General features: G+C 45.0%; 1 protein-coding gene across 1 annotated transcript in view; it reads left to right on the top strand.

The window, feature by feature from the left end:
* agbl4 (AGBL carboxypeptidase 4) overlaps positions 1-16,012 on the top strand; it is a 448,634-nt gene that overhangs the window by 260,395 nt on the left and 172,227 nt on the right. The gene's annotated exons all lie outside the window — the stretch shown is intronic.

Consider the following 16,012-nt stretch of genomic DNA (forward strand, 5'->3'; position numbering starts at 1 on the left):
ATTAGAAATGCTTGAGAGATTACCACTTTTTCTTCTTTGCGCCAATGTTTGTCAAGGAGAGCTTGCTGCGAGGGGGGCCCCATGAAAGTACAGGTATTGATAAGAGGGCCGCATGGCCATAAAATACCAAAAGCATTCTTGATATTTATGAAATGACGATATTGCCGGGAAATAAAATCTGAGTAATGCCTCTGTGAATGAAAATATCGGGTGACACATTGTAATCACCACAAAATAGAAACAAGTGTATCTCTTTCTCATTCCATTCCCTCAGCAACACAGATTAGTCTGTCTTCTCACCCTAACTTGAAACCTAAAGGACAGGATAGTTGTTTTTCTTTTTTATGAGGCCGTCTAGAAGTGTGTGTGTGTGTGTGTGTGTGTGTGTGTGTGTGTGTGTGTGTGTGTGTGTGTGTGTGTGTGTGTGTGTGTGTGGGTGTGTGTGCGTGTGCGTGCACGTGCACGTGCGCGTGTGCGTGTGTGGACTGATCAAAAACAAACTGTGTATGCAGGCTGTCTGCCACAGCCACAGAAATACCTCCAATTCTTATTTTTTTGTTATGTTTTATACATTTTAAATTATTGTATTAAGTACGGCTGAAACGTTGCAAAACTTTGGATAGCCCATTGGTTCCAAAAGTGGGGTCCGGGGACCCCCAGGGGTACTTGAGGGAGTCCCATGGGGTCCCCAGCTACATGATAGTTTGGAACCAAATGGACCCTTATGGGTCTGTAACTCAGGGAGTTGTACAAATGGAACCAAACACTCTCAGAGTCAAATTAACATTGATTTTACAATATAAATTGGGGGTCCCAAAGATAGAAATTCCATTAAATGGGGGTCCGTAGCCTAATTCTGGTCAAACCAGGGGGGTCCTTGAAATTAAACGGGTTGAGAATCACTGCTAGAGCTGTAAAAAAAATCTTCTCTTATGGGGGTCCTTGGCATATATTTTCTAATGGGGGTCCACGGGCTAATTAGTGTCAATTTTGAGGGTCCTTGACATGAAAAAGTTTGGGAACCACTGACATAGCCAACAACATGGTGACTTGAGGACAAAAACGCAATACAGAATCAATGTTCTCGACAATGACAACGCGCATGTTTTGTTTTTTTATGGGGACAAATGGAGGACGTGTGTGTACGTGTATAGTATACTCATACTGTACATTCATTTCATCCATTTGTACACTCTCAGAGTTAGATTAACACTCGAGATGTAACTGTGTAGGCCTACATTGTGTCCCTGCTAATTGCGATTGTACCATTATGAGATTATGTTTTTTATTTTTCCAACTGACAGCGTTCCACTACAGGCGCAGACAGAGAGTAGCAGGGGAAGGCTGCCAAGGCTTTCAGAGTCAGGATTAGTATTCACAGTCATAGAGACGTTTTTATGGACGCATTTTTCTTTTTATGTTCTCTAGACCTGGGTGGCAGACAGCCCGGCCCAACCCTCTCATAGCTCTTTTTTTTCTCCTCTGGCTCTCTGGCTCTTTCTTTCTTATCCCCCTCTCGCTGTCACCCCCCTTCTCTGTCTCACTCTTGTCATTCTCGTCCTCTCATATCATTCGTTCATGCACCCCCCCCCCCCCCACACACACACACACACACAGACACCGTGTGAGTAGCTACAATGCATTGCAGCGGGATGCCTTTTTAGCTTGCAGATCGGAGATTTTCGGCGTGAGACACCGTCGCTCTACTCTGTCCGTCCGTCCGTCCGTCCGTCCGTCCGTCCGTCTGTGTCTCTCTCTCTCTCTCTCTGTCTCTCACTCACTCTCACTCACTTGCTGCCCTTTCTAAGGCAGTGACACCACCATAGCATTAACCTTCTAATGGGCACCGGTATCTCATGGGAATTGGAAATGGGAGCCGTGGCCATTTACACTGGCATTCTCCTATCTTGCTGACTAATTTGTTTCCTGTAATGCATTTCTTCCATGCAAGAGCCTGGTCATCCAGCCTGTCCCTCCCGAAAAGGGATTGGCTCATTTCACTTTTTATTTCATTGTAGAGATACAGAGCTGCTTATTTATTTAGCTTTTATGAATTAAGCTATCTGCTGTTATCTGTTGGTACATATTGTAACGATCCCAGGAACTGGAGGCAGAGACATAGTTTACAGGTTGAGGTTCTCTATTTATTAATAAAGGAATGAGTAGCCTACAACTTCTCAATGAATGTCATGCACCGTGTGTGTTGATCACACACACGACCGCATTACGCTCAGCACATACACATAACATCCGTCACTCACTTCCCCAGTCCCGGAAGTCCCACCCCAAAGTCACTCCTATTGGCTGAAGCCGTATAGCCGGCCGCTACAATATTATATACAGACTTTTACAGGCACGCTGAATGTATCCATTGACCTCCAACAAACTCAAATTGTGGGTGTAGGCAGGGGCGCAGATAGCATTTTATAGGGGGCTATCCGAAAAATGTCATGAGGGGGGGATATCCCCCCCACTTTTGCGCATAATTACGCAGATTTTTAGCGGATTTCACGGCAAAACACTGCCAACACAGCAAAACAAATGCAGCCACAGCAAAGCCAGCCATCCTTCTCTCTCTGTCTCTGTCTCTGTCTCTGTCTCTGTCTCTGTCTCTGTCGCTCTCTCTCTCTCTCTCTCTCACGCACACACGCACGCACGCACGCACGCACGCACGCACGCACGCACGCACGCACGCACGCACGCGCGCACACACACACACACACACACACACACACACACACACACACACACACACACACACACACACACACACACACACAGCCTCACCATGCACACTCACGTATGCACAGACAGACAGACAGACTTTCTCTCTTTCCCCAAAGATTTTAGGGAGAGTTTTTCCCCTCTGCTGGCTTCACAGCCCTAAATCCATTCTTCTTGTGTCAAGGGATGTGGACATCCACGGAGACAGCACACTGACCCTGTACACTAACAGCAACCCACCACTGTTTTTCAAAGCCATTCCCTCCTTGCTTGCCAGTGCCACATATCTCCTCTCAGATCATTTGGGGAATTGATGACCAATATTCACATGGCAGCCATTATGTTCTTATTTCATACTTAGGTAATAGTGCTACAGTATGAAGCAAGAAGGGCATTTGGTTCTTACTTCATACTTGTAATAAGTAGTACTGTGAAGTAACAGTTTGAATATGGTCAGTTGGAAGTGGTTCGTTCATTTGCCCACGTCGCCGGTTGACAAAGCGTATTTCTCATTGGTAGGCAGGGTCCGTACGGGAGTTTGCACTGAGGCAGCACTTTTTTCAGTTTTTCCTGAGCCAGGGCCCTCTGGGGAAAGCAGGGTTGTGACACTATTAGTCACCTCTGACACAGCACAGCTTCTGGCTACTGACCAGATGGGATGGGGGGTGTAAATGAGAGACCGCAGGGTTGGGGAAGGAGACCTGGTGCCACAGACCAACCTGGAGGCTGTCTGAGGCACAGCATGCTTGGCTACCAGCTTGTTTTCTTAATACCTGTTTGTATACTTCTGCATTCCCCCTGTCGAACACACACCTCAGAACCGCAGTACGCTTCAAGTCCCAGTCACTTCATCATATTTTTAAATCTCTGAAATGACGCGGTGATTTTGGGTAGACAGGCTGAAATGTGCATGGGCAAGGCAATAGCATGCTATTTTTTTTTTTTTAAACACATTTTATTCAAAGAGTATGACATCATATTATGCAAGTTTCACAGAAAGAAAATACAACTCTTTGTTTTTATATTTTCTCCCACAACTCCTTTCCCAATCCTCCCCACCCACCCACCATCTTTCCCCACGAGGCCAGACATACAAACAACATAAATTATATACAGGTATAAAACCAATAAGTTGAGTACATACCTAAGATACAAAGAAAGGGATCACATGGTTACGTTCACAGAAATAATTAATAAACAACTTAAAAGGGGGTAAAAAAACAAAAAACAAACAAAAAAGAAACAGAGTAAATAAAAATAAAAAATAATTCAAATACTTATATATAAAGAGATAAAGCTTGTAAGAGCTTAATTGGCTCATAATAGCATACTATTTGACTGAATGCTTGTACTCTGGCACTGTGCTGGTGCCGCGTGCCAAAGAATTGATCTACAAGCTCGTAGATTAACTATTTTCAGTTCACGACACCATTGTGCGACACCAACGAGCGACCCCATTGAGCGACGTGACCATCAAGCAACAAAGTATAATTCAGGCTTAAAACATTACTTAGGTTGTGATCCTGCCTGCTATCAGTGTTCTGAGGCCATGTCTGCATGGGGGTCCTCTTGGTGGGAGTGAAATCTTAAAAGTGTGAGGTTTATCTTTGTTTTCTTTTTTTAGCTCCTGAACTAAGTGGAGGGGAGTGGAGTGGGCATGGCAACTATATTTGCCCGGCTGCCTCCCTTGCTTCCCTTATCTCTGTGTTTGTACACTGTGTGCCAAGATCCAATCAATAGCCACTCCAGCCGTGGAGAGAGGAGAAGGTCAGCTGCTACACTGGAGGAGCTAGTCTAGGCTAACTGATGGATACATAGAGATCAGAGGAGACACGCCACAGGCCAGACACATGGATGTAGGAGGATGAGAGGTGGCTGTATTGACAGGGCGAGGTTGTTCGAACCCGCATGGAGGTACGAGACAGACGGTGACGACGTGGTTAAACCTTAGACATTATATTCAACCACAACCATTAGAGCAGCACTGTTCTTCTGGCCTCTGGTCAATTCTATCGCAGGAGTGGACTTTCCACTTTGCTGTAATTTACAGTGTGAGCAGACATTCTGGTTTGTCCGGGGTTGTTCCCGTTTCAAGCTGGGTGTCTTGAGTCCTGACGAATGTCTCTAAAACACTAAAATGTCCCAGTTTTCACCAAAATTATAATAATATATAATATATAGCTCCTAGCAGCAATATGGGTACCAAGGAATGCAATATGCAAAATGTGCAATAAGCCATAGAAACAGTATCGACTGAACTTGAGAGAAAGGAACTTGTGCCATTAACAAATGATTATTAGAAACAGCTGAGCCAGGCAGCCTTGTTTAATTATGATGATAATGAAAAAGTGTTACTGTGGAATGCCCTCCCTAAGGCACTCAGAGATGCCCCCACCCTCCAAACCTTCAAAACCGCCCTCAAGACCCACCTCTTCAACATTGCTTTCCCTAGCTAACCCTTTTCACTGTTTTTTAATTGTTTTTATAGTTGTTTATTTCTTTTTTTTAATAAAGCCCCCCCATGTAAAGCGTCTTACTCAGAAAAGCGCTATATAAGTTTGAGATATTATTATTATTATTACCTTCTGTCCATGTGCCATGCAAAGGAAATTGATCACAATACTGAAATTAAATACTCCACTCAAAGTGGACATGTATTAATGAATAAGGTCATGATTTCTGTGCCTCTGGATAAGCCATGGTTCGAACCGCGGGGACCTTCTGACTGACAACTAGGTAAACACTCCCACCCTTGCAATCCATTGGTTCATGGAGGCTTCATTTGGTCACGTATACACCTTTATTCAACTGGGATTTCAGATAATGTTCCATAGATTGTGTCTAGAGCGTGAACGTAAAAAATCCCAAGAGAGTTACAGGTTTTATAACAGAAGCCCAGGGGCAAGTATGAATGTCATAAAGTCACAGGTTCTTAAGAAAAAAATAAAAAGTAAAACGTCAGAGTACAGCCTTCAGTGGTCAAGTGTCAGTTACATAAGGAATAGGTTAGACCGCTCTTATGTATCAGTGACTCAGAGGTAAACAAACATAAATCTCAGAGATCATAGGGCAGGCATAATGAAAAGACTATGTTGTTGTGCATTTTCTCCCCTTCAAGTCCCAATTTAGCAAAGCCAATTCCCAATTCCCCAGCCTCTCTACAAGTACTCCATCTCTGCTAACCCCCACAATCAGTCATTGGGAGGGTGAAGAAAGCCTCGGGTCTCCTCCGATACCCGGGCCGTCAAGCCACCATCTTCTTTCAACCTGACAGTGACGTGTCTCACTAGGGGGGCGTAACAAATGTGGAGGTACACGCTATCCCCCCACCTCCTCCCCCCCTGAACAGGCGCCCTGACCGTTTGTGGGGAATGGGGATCATCAATGCAGCGACAAAGATGAACCCTCCCCATTCGGCTTCCCACCCGCGAACACGGCCAATTGTGTTCGTTGGAGGGTCCGGCCAAGCCGTATGCACCATGAAGACTAAACTCCATGGTGGTGGGCAGGAACTTTAACCTGCACCACTCGGACCCCCCCCCCCCCCACCAAATTAAAATGGTGTGTATATATATATATAATGTAAACATTCAAGTGCATACAAATATCCGCTCGTGTAGTAATATCAACAATGGAAATAATCAGTATCATTCACCAACCATGATCACAGCTCTAATATTGAAAGTAATAAAATAACAGTGGTCAAGTATTAATATGAAATACAGTTCTTGGGGCGTTTCATTATCAATGACTGAGTCATAGTTTCAAGTGTGGCGATACTCCACCTCAACAGAGGAAAATAGTACTGTCTGTGAATCAGTCCTGTCAGAGTAAATGACCACCAGACCAAAGGAGGCGCTGCTGCGGTCCATCAATTTTGTGTCTTGTAGTACGGCCTCCCGGTCAGAAGGGGTCAGCATGAAAAGGTTAAGATATCAGAAGGACCAGAGAGGTGGGGGCCACAGCACTCACTGAAAAACCAAACACACATCGATAAGTGTAGTAGCATCACTCCCTAACACAGTATATTCACCACAAACCAATACCCTTCATGAAATAAAATAAAATAAATAAAGTAAACACAACACTTAGCGCGACAGCATGTAACGATCACACGAGTTACCGTGTTGGGGTCCTTCCACTGTACCCTGTACTGTACTGTACTGTCACTGTACTGTACTGGCACACCCGAAATAATCATATATACAGTTAATATGTGCGTGTGTGTTTGTGTGTGTGTTAGGTTGCGCACAGGTGGTGAAAAACAACCATGCTGTTTTGGTGCTCAGACCCACCCAGCCAGCCACCCAGCCACCCAGCCACCCACACACATAGCTCCGTAAGGGAGTGGTTGCACCACTCAAAAATAAGAAAATGGCTTTTACAAAAAGTTGTAAAGTTGATGTTTTTTCTCGTCTTTAGTAACGATGAAGAGCCGAGAGGGGTAGAGAAGCGATGGCTTAAGGCCCTGTAGGTACAAGGTGGACATTACGTCCCGATACATTGATCGCTCCTCCACAACTTCTTGGGGGTAGTCTTTGAATATTCTGATAGGTTTCCCTCGGTAGGTTAGCTGCCCCATCTCTTCCGAGCTTCCCGAACGATCATCTCCTTTACCCTGTAGCGGTGGACACGAGCTATTACCGCTCGAGGGCTGGACCCAGGGGCTGGCTTAGCAGTGACGGCCCTGTGTACGGTACAATGTCAAGCTCGGGTGGTGTAGGAAGCAATTCTTTGCTCAGGACTACAACTGAGAGAAAAATTAATTTGGCTGAACTCCTTCAATTGATTCAGCCAACTCCTTCAATTGATTCAGCCAGCCCGATTAATTAATTATGTTGTTTCGTTGCCCACGGGACTCAATGTAAAAAAATGTCTTCATTTTAGCGTAGGATTCCTCCATAGCCGTGCACCTAGCGTCAAGCTCATCCACTCTGTCGCTGTATGCATTTGCGCCGTCTTCTAGCGAAGTCAAACGCTGTCCATGGTCAGAAAGCGTGATGTGAATATTGCTCAGCTTGACTTCCAGGGATGAGATAGATGTCATAAATTCAACGGTGAGGGTAGTTTTGAGTTCCTCGATCAGTTTGGCGATAGTGGCAATGTCCGCGGGAGCTGCCTGTGGTGTCGGTGCCAGCGGCACCGAGTCCGTCTTCTTGTTCCCCTTTTTGGACATTATTAGGTCAACTTTTTCGGATGAAACGAAGCAAATTAGTGTAAAGGATATAACCGATGCACTTTAGCGAAGTTGAATGCAACGGTGAGGTTTTTAAAGATATATTTGAAGTGCGTTAGCTTAGCAGCACACGTCTACTCCTGTCGTGACCCGCGGTTTAAGTGTTTATAAATCTACTCAAAATATGGCGGAACATCTAAGGGCGGAGCTTACTGGTCAAAGTGACAGATGTATTGAGTATAGAGAGTATAGCGGGTAAGCAAGTCTCATAGGGCCCCCATTTGGCCAATTAGAGTAAAATATGTTTCAACGCTTTTGCATGACCATGAAGAAATATGACTCTGCATTCATGTAGTTGGAGGCAGAATAAAGATTTTCATAAAACTGCAATATTCATTAGGTCTTAGAGGCTTAATTCTTTAAAAAGAACCTTTCTCCAACTGGGTTTTTAGTTACTTGACCAAAGTGTGTAGAAACCTTCGTGCAGATTGCTCAAACGAACCCCCAGGAGGAAATAGATTTTTTTTTTTACAGTTTTTCATATAATTCTAAATGGTTGGAGATCCAAAGGTCAGAGGTCAAAGGCCAAACTGTCAAAGTTGTTCCTCATGAGGAGATGTATATGTGTAATGCGGTTTGAGGTATACCTGTTCAAAGTTAGCATTTGGCCATAGGTTGTGAGTTTTGTTTCTGGGCCGTTTTCCATAACTCTCTACCAAATTGCTGAGTTTCATATAAAACCGACTGCACGGTTAAACCAGAACTGAACTGCAAATGGCTTTCACAATGCCACGCCAGACTCTCCGGTCCTTCATTGCCAGCCCCAGTTCCTGCTTACTGATGCATGTGTCCCTATAGCGATGAGGGAACAACAGTTTTCTACCTCTGGTCTGCTTTGAGGCAGGATTCCAGAGAAGAAGGGAAGATATAACCTCATTGTCAGCTCTGTAGCAGTGGCCGGCAAACTGTGTTCTTCTGGATCGGACTAGTGAAGAAACACGGGGAAGGTTGCCGTATATTAGATTAGTCGATGGGTGGCTCTTCCAAGACAGATTTTGCGCTCTCATTAGAAGGCGGGTGTAAGTGCCATCCAACCGTTTCTCTAATTTCTTTGAAAGTGTCCATGTCTCTGAGCTATAGAGTAGAATCGGCTCAACTGTCGTCCTAAATATTTTTCTTTGAACACCTTACTAAGCTGGGATGACCAGATCTTATACATGTCATTGCAGGCTGACCAGGCCATACCCTTCCTAGTTTGAAAGTCCTTTTGGGAAGAAGATACATATGAACCCAAATTCTTGTAGTCATCAACCTGTTTCAGATGAGTGTTTTTATAATGTGGTTATTGACATCAGTCATGGTCAAAAGTAGTTAATAGTTGCCACTCTACTTTGTCTCACTGCTCTTGACACTGGAGCTACTCTGTGAATGGCTCTTTGATTGGTTTAAAATGGAGAAAACTCTCCAACCACTGCCTGTCACTGAATAGTTTGTAGCTGAATAGACTGAATAGCCAAAGCCTGAATAGCCAATCAGCACTCTTTATCGACTGGATGAGGCAATATCATACAGTGGAGCTGAATGGAAGCCCATTATAGCACACAACTTACAGTTGACATGACACAAGTTATAGGAATGTCTCAACATGCAGGTTTGACCTCAATACCATAAAGAGACAAGCACATTTAATATCTGGAAGTAGATAGTGTTCATTCAAGTGGAATTAATGATGTGCTTCCTACAGCCAAATGGGAATTCCTTTATCGTCTGGACCCTGGATACACTCAGCTCTATTTTATTTCACCTCTGCTCAAATCAATTTGAAGGATAGTGCTTGCTAGATGACAAATATACCAGGATATAGAAACAGAGTACAGTAACAGTATTAGATGATGTTCACTTCATAAGTCATCAAGCTTGTTTATTTTCTCTGTTATCATAGTTTTCTTTTTGTCATCTTTTTGAGTGGTGCTAGCCACTCCTATAGACAGCAATGTGTGTCCCTGTGTTTGAGCACGGAAATAGCATATTTTCACCACCAAGTGTCACTGTTGTGCAGCCTAACACACCACCGGTGTTGGGCAGTAACGAGTTACTAGATACATATTACTGTAATATTATTACTTTTTCCAGTAACGAGTAGTATAACGAATTACTCTGCAGAAATAGTAATATAGTAACTATTTACTCCACCAAAATTTGCTTCGTTACTCCTTACTTTCACTTACAAATGAGCGTCATTTATTTTTGCATTATTTTGGCACGCACATATAGAACAGATCTACAAGCTATCGCGGGTAAGAACAGAGATGCGTTGTAGCTTGTAGATCTGTTCTTGTTAGCCTGCACAGCCTGCGCACAGTTATGACGTAGCGTATGCGTCTTTGCGACCATCAGTCACACTCGCTTCACTTCCAAACAAGTTAACAAAGAGGCAGACAGAAAGACCACAGAGTGGGGAACCATGACAGAGAAATGTATGATGTATCGGTATTATCTTGCATTCTTGTCTGTCAAAGATGCCAAGTATATTAATGTCTGTTGTAAACCTTGCATGGGCAAAGTTTACAAACGTGTTGAAGCATCTGTTTAAAGACGCATGAGAAACACGGAACGAGACCCCCCCCCCCCCCCCGTCCATGCAGGCAAAACAGACAGAAAGATCCGCCGGGACATTAAGACTATCTGAAGAATTGGCTCAGCGCTGGGTGAATTGTTGTAGATGAGGTTAACCCTCATGCACAGTTGACTTCACCTCATTTAGATCCATCATGGTCGTTCAAAATACCTTTGAGGTCCAATGATCAGGCTACCTACAATCTGAGAACACATCGGCAAATAAAGGAATAGCAGCGTCCTCTTTTTCCTTGAAATTGGTCGTGAGTCAACAGTCTGTCTTGAGAGACTAGGCTGCCTCAAAAAGGTCAGAGACTGTTGCTTTATTTTATTGTTTGTTATTTATGTATACAATACTGTCCGTTTTGAGATGCTGCAGCCATGTGTGTGCAGTTCAGATTGTTGATGTTGAATTCCAAATGTGGAATATGCAGCAGAAAAAGACTGAGAGAGAGACTGTTGACTATTTTTGTTTTATATCCTGCAATTATTCAGTTTGGCTGATTGGAGACTAATTATTTCAATGAATTGGATTCAGTTGTAAAAGGAGCTGGCTAAACAGATTGTGTTCTTTTGCGGGTGGAAGGGCCCCTGGTTGAAAAGTAATATGTAACTATATTACTCTTGATTCAAAGTAATAAGTAATGTAATATTATTACTTTTTCTAAGGAGTAATAAGTAAAGTAAACATATTACTCTCCTAAGTAATATTACCCAACACTGCACACCACTAAGTGTCACTGTTGCGCAGCCAAACATACCACTAAGTGTCACTGTTGCGCAGCCACACACACACACACACACACACACACACACACACACACACACACACACACACACACACACACACACACACACACACACACACACACACACACACACACAGAGGCCAGGGCAGAGAGCTAGTACAGTACAGTACAGTACAGTACAGTACAGTACAGTACAGTACAGTACAGTACAGTACAGTACAGTACAGTACAGTACAGTACAGCACCACTCACTTCAGACGGGTCTGATTTTTCTTTGGTTTTTCATAATATCCTTTTCTACCAGGCCACTGGGCGTTTAGCACATGGCCTTGGCAGTACTAATGGGAGATCAGGAGTAAAGAACAAGGCACCTAATTGTGATAATATGTTAATCACAGCCCAATTCACAGGCACAGCTATCAGAATACTCCTCCAAGAAGTAAAGGTCATCACTGTATCCCATCACAGGTTCTGTACATGGCGCAGATTCTTGCTTTTTTCCCGCCACTTTCCATTTGCCTTCATTAGCGGGAAACCTCTGTTCTGTTCCAGTCTCCATACCGACACGGGACCTGACTATTCTAGGCTGGAGTTGGAATATGACATCAGAGTGAGGGGCTCTGTCCTTTGGCCCCAGACAACAGACTGGGGAGGCTAGTCGAAAAGGAGCAGAAGATAAGCAGGTTTATGATCTATATGATCTTGCGTTATAGAGCTGTGCGGCCTGTTATCTCCAACCAATGGCTCCCCTGGGATATGAGATGCTTTATTACACATCCGCAACGCTGTATCAGGTTGGAGGTGGTGTGGTTGCTGGGAAGAGGTGTGAGGAGAGGAGACACATTAAGCATCGGTGAGTGTTAATTTTGTTGACTAAGACTAATTTTGCTATTGATATTTAGTTGACTAAGACTAGACTAAGACTAAACAATTTCAGAAGACTAAAATAGGACTAAAACTAAATGGTGTGTTATTCATAAGACTAAATCGGAATTTGCTGTCAAAAGGAACACTGGTTGTTAGTGTGTATCCTACTGTGAGCTGGATGAAGTACAGCGTTCTGCACAGTGAAGCATCTCAACTTGCACAGTCACATGCTTATACCTTTACTGTGCACGCAATGTAGATTGTGTACATACTACATCATTTGAGGGCCAGCTTTGCGTTCAAGAAAGGCACAGTGTGTGTACAAATATAAAAGACAAACAAAAGTATCACAATGTGAAGCTCCCTGAAATGGCCTATCTGCACTCACAATGCTGACCCTGATTAGAATGTTGGCACAAAAGTACTGTACAGTACGTCGATTTTTGGCAGACAGATAATATTTGTTTTGGCGATTGGAACTTATTCACCCTAATAGCTCAATTATTTATCATTCTCTCTCTCTCCATCCCTTCTCCCCTCTGTCTTTCTCCTTCCTCTTCCCTCCACCGTGCCTTCTCTCTCTAATGAATAGGAGATAAACAAATGAAAAATGGTGTGAAACCCTAATAGTGACGTGACTGCTGGCTACTTGGATGGAAGGCTATAATATTGTGAAATGAAAGACAGGGAAAAGGGGAGAAGAATGTCATCTAAAACTGAGCTTCTGCACCAGTCAGCAGTCCCACTTCTTTTGCACCCCACCCTGCCCCCTCTGCCCATCTGCCTTTCAGCTTCCCGAGGAAATATCTATTCCCATCCTTGCAGCTGTGTTACAGCTGTCTATCTGTCCTCCAGTGCCAATGAATATTTGCTCTGCCTGCGTCTCTAGATGACTCTCAGGATGGAGCACTCCCTCTGTCTCATTTGGGCGTCACAGTACTCTGTTCCCGAGGGGACACAAGAGAGGGAACAAAACAGATAGCATTGAGGGCTTTTAATAAATCAGAATACACCTTTCTGACAGTGTAATTGCTTTCCATTGCCGGGCCCACATTTAGCAGGAAGCAAGAAAAAAGAATGCATGGTGTGCTGCTTGTGCATGTGTTGTGTCGTGTTGTGTGTGTCGTGTGTGTGTGTGTGTGTGTGTGTGTGTGTGTGTGTGTGTGTGTGTGTGTGTGTGTGTGTGTGTGTGTGTGTGTGTGTGTGTGTGTGTGTGTGTGTGTGTGTGTGTGTGCGCGCCTCTGCGTGTGTTGTGATGGTGGTTATGGGGTGGAGGTGGGGTGGTTAAGAGACAGAGAGAGAAGAGGAGTGAAGATGAGTGCGGAGCAGAGCGGAGGCTATACAGTAGATCATTTGTTAGGGAGAAAAGAATGAAAATTAATGAAAAGAGAGCTGCTCGCCCTCCAAACGCAGCCAAGCTTGAAATTCACTTTGAGGGAAACTTAATTTGTTGTAAATGGGTGAAAAACATATTACTGCACAGCACGGAGTGAGGGGCTGAGCGGCGCGTTGCGCCCGTCCGTCTGTCCTTCTGTCTATCAGTCCGTCTCTCCGTCTCTCCGTCTCTCTGTGCGTGCGTGCGTGCGTGCGTGCGTGCGTGCGTGCGTGCGTGCGTGCGTGCGTGCGTGCGTGCGTGCGTGCGTGTGCTGTTTTGTGGCAGACGAGAACGCCATGCTCTGAATAGCTCAGCTGAGAGGGAAGAGAAACACAGGAGCCTGTTAATAACTCCAGTAACAGCATTCTCTTTCTACATGGCTGCTCTCCACCACTCGATCCTAGTGCGTCTGAATAGAACTCTGGGATGTGTTGGGGAACTTGTCAAAAGTTGCTCGCTGGGAAGAAAAAGTTTGGTGTGATCACTTAAGGTGTGTGTGTGTGTGCGTGTGCGTGTGCGTGTGCGTGTGCGTGTGCGTGTGCGTGGCTGAATGTGCCCATGTATGATGCAAGTTGTTTATTTTTGCATGTTTGCCCATGCTGTGTACATTTTAATGAATACGCATAGTGACATTTATGCTCATTTTTGGCGTGTGCCCACATGGTTTAGTGGCCTGTATTCAATGTTGTCAGGGTTTTATTCTAGGAATTTGTCGTTATCAGTTGAACTGGAGGTGAGAACCCAGTGATGACTGACAGGTCATAGTATCTGTTGTATCTGTTTGATCCTCGCCTGCAGTCGTAGACTTCCACCACTCCACAGGCCTGTGTGAAAGGAATATGAAGTGCATCAGACTGCACCCGTCCTTGACCCAGGACTGTACAGAAAGCTCTTAGCTGTCTTTCCCGCTCTTTATTTCCATACACAGCACCGTTCAAGTGGATGACAGAGGAGGTGTATACAATGCTTTACACCTCCTTTGAGAGGTTGAGTTCCTATTTCAAGTCCTCAACCCCGATGCGCAGCACTCATTGATGTCCTCCACGGTCCTTAGAGCGGCATCTATTTACCACATGGTCTCCTTGAAGAGTGCAGAATGTTGTGAGGGATGCATCAGCTATAGGTGGCCAGTGGGGAAAGTATAAGGACTTTATTGTGTGAAGCAGGGCCTTCTCAAGCTGTGTTTTTCCGAATCTGGGGTTCGAAGCACCAGCTCTTGCAGAGTGTTACCACGTCCCGGGCTGAGTTATTAAGGTCCATTGGCCTCTCACCCACGCTTGGCCGGGGGCGTTGACTCTTTGCCCTCCCAGAAGCTCAGCCCATCTGACTCAGACCAGTGCTTCAGTGCGCCCGGGGGGGCCTGGAGACCCCCGATAACAAACAGCTCCAGTCAAGCTGCTGCTCTCCTGCCGCCCACGCAGGCCTTTATCCACCGCACACAGACACCTTGCTCCCCTTCCAAGATAGCCCCCCGTCTCCACCGCCGCCACCACCGTCGTCCCACTCCCTCCTTGCACAAAATACATTTTTTTCTCTCTTTCCTCAGTTGTTTTTTTCTCTTTTTTTCTTTTCCTGAAGTGAGAAGAAAGAGAAAAAAAATGATGGAAGTGACGGGTCCCATTTTTCCTCCACTTTTCTATTCTCTCCCACCTCTCGGTTTCTTGCTCTCCCACCACTGCACGACCCCCCCCCCAAGCTCAGAATAGGTGTGTGTCTGCGTGCGTGCGTGCGTGCGTGCGTGCGTGCGTGCGTGCGTGCGTGCGTGCGTGCGTGCGTGCGTGCGTGCGTGCGTGCGTGCGTGCGTGCGTGCGTGCGTGCGTGCGTATACCTGCGTGAGTGTCTGTTTCTCCCCAAGCTGGAGCATCTGCCCAAGTGTGAGAGAGATGGATGCCAGAGTCTCTCTCTCTCTTCTCTTTCTCCTCAGGCACCGTGGCACAGTGTCTGCCCGGCTCGTCTGCACCTGCATATTGTGATGTAGTGCCTCTATTCAGCCAAGTCGATTGCCTTTAACAGGACCCGGGCACACTGGCCAAATTGAAAGGGATTGTGGTCTGCTTTTCATCAGAGTAGTGGGAAAGCAGGGTGGACTGGACACTCCAGAGTGAGGAGTGAGGTTGGTGTTTCATACTAAACAGTAAAAAAGTGTTCATTTAAGGGACCATTTTCAACCTAAACCCCATTGCTCCGTAGATCAATAATATGTAGCACATGTCTGTGTATTTTTCGTTTAAAAAAAAAATTTCATAAAGATTTGGGACTCTGAGAGTGTACCTACAGCATGGCATCTCAGTCTGGATGGGCCCATAAGGGTTCCATTTACTCTCTGATGTACATGGATACATTAACATTGAACACTTTCACTGGCTTCCTGTTTGAGTCTACAGTACCTTCCATGGATGGATACTGTCTGATGCTGTCTAATGGTTGTGCAAGCGTGTCTGTCTGAAATGAGTATTCTGTGTTGGCATCAATCCGCTCTTTCATTTCCATGTAGGGGTTGGTATA

This window comes from Electrona antarctica, assembly GCF_951216825.1.
Source record: "Electrona antarctica genome assembly, chromosome: 7".
NCBI lineage: Eukaryota > Metazoa > Chordata > Actinopteri > Myctophiformes > Myctophidae > Electrona > Electrona antarctica.